The following is a 1,229-nucleotide window of genomic DNA, read 5'->3' as shown; positions in this document are numbered from 1 at the left end:
ATCGTAACCTAAACAGTTCTTTGGACACAGTGCCATTGAGCTGCTACATGCACAAAAAGCACATAACTGGAGACCAGGAGTAACAAGACCAATTCGTCACTTTGCGCCTTCTTCGCTTAATATCAATAAATAATAACTCCTTCTCACGGCTCAGTCCCTTCCCAGGCATGGAGAACCTTAGCTCATGTCGAAAACTGCGAATCAGCGCTCTCTCACAAAATAAATACCGCCGCTCCAAAGGTCTGCGAAGGAGGCTAAACATTTTGAACATTTGGCCATTCATGATCATAGTGTTGACATGTTTCGGCGGTAAAATGGCGGCCACAAACGCCTTTTCTCCACTTCTCATCTTGGTAAGTTTTATCCCTCCGTGCAGTTGTGCGGGCCGCATTATACAAGATTGCTGCTGCAAATGAAGTTCAATGTTAAAATATAACGTTATGAATAACGAAATCCGGTAGATCGATGTGCCAACCAAATCCGTTCCAAACATCAAGCGTGATAAATACTGTCGAGTCACTGTTTTAAGGCCAATACCCTAAAGTCGAATAGTATACTGTCTGAGTCACACTGTACTTTTAAGACCTTTTAACGGCCGATTCCTTCTGTAGATTTCTATGGCTGAGATGATGTGCTACTTTCCCGGTAGGTAAGACACAACCGTAGGCCCAGGGCAGGAGGACATTTAACCCCAGTTTAAGGACAACTGTACGGTACAAAGGCCAAGGACACACACTCTTATGTTTGCACATGGGTGATGGTGGCATGTAAGCTTGCTTCACTATTGCTTGATTAATCAGCTTCACTCACAGCATCGCACATTGCACAGGTGTTGTTGGGACTCCACGGTGGTTGTTGTGGACAATCTGAGGAACCTCGCCTGATAGACCTGACATGGACTGTGGAGGAAGGAATGAACATATACCCAATGCACGCAGACTATCGCTTCACCATTGTTTACAGGTAAACACAGAAGGCCAGTAGCAGCAACTTCATTACATACAACACAACGCCAGAAAATCAAACAGCCGTGCAATCTATGCTGCAGAGACCCTTTCTAATATATATATACAGCACTTGGCACTTGGAAGTATAGATGATAGTCAAGAATTATACCATGGTAATAATCTATCTATTAACTTTAAAGGCTGACGTAATCTACGGGATGTTCTCGTCAACATAAAAATGGCACAATTAACAGGATGCTCATGCTAATTAACATCTATTGA

The sequence above is a fragment of the Branchiostoma floridae genome, chromosome 4 (assembly GCF_000003815.2).
Source record: "Branchiostoma floridae strain S238N-H82 chromosome 4, Bfl_VNyyK, whole genome shotgun sequence".
NCBI classification, from domain to species: domain Eukaryota; kingdom Metazoa; phylum Chordata; class Leptocardii; order Amphioxiformes; family Branchiostomatidae; genus Branchiostoma; species Branchiostoma floridae.
Note: the sequence above shows the minus strand (reverse complement) of the source record.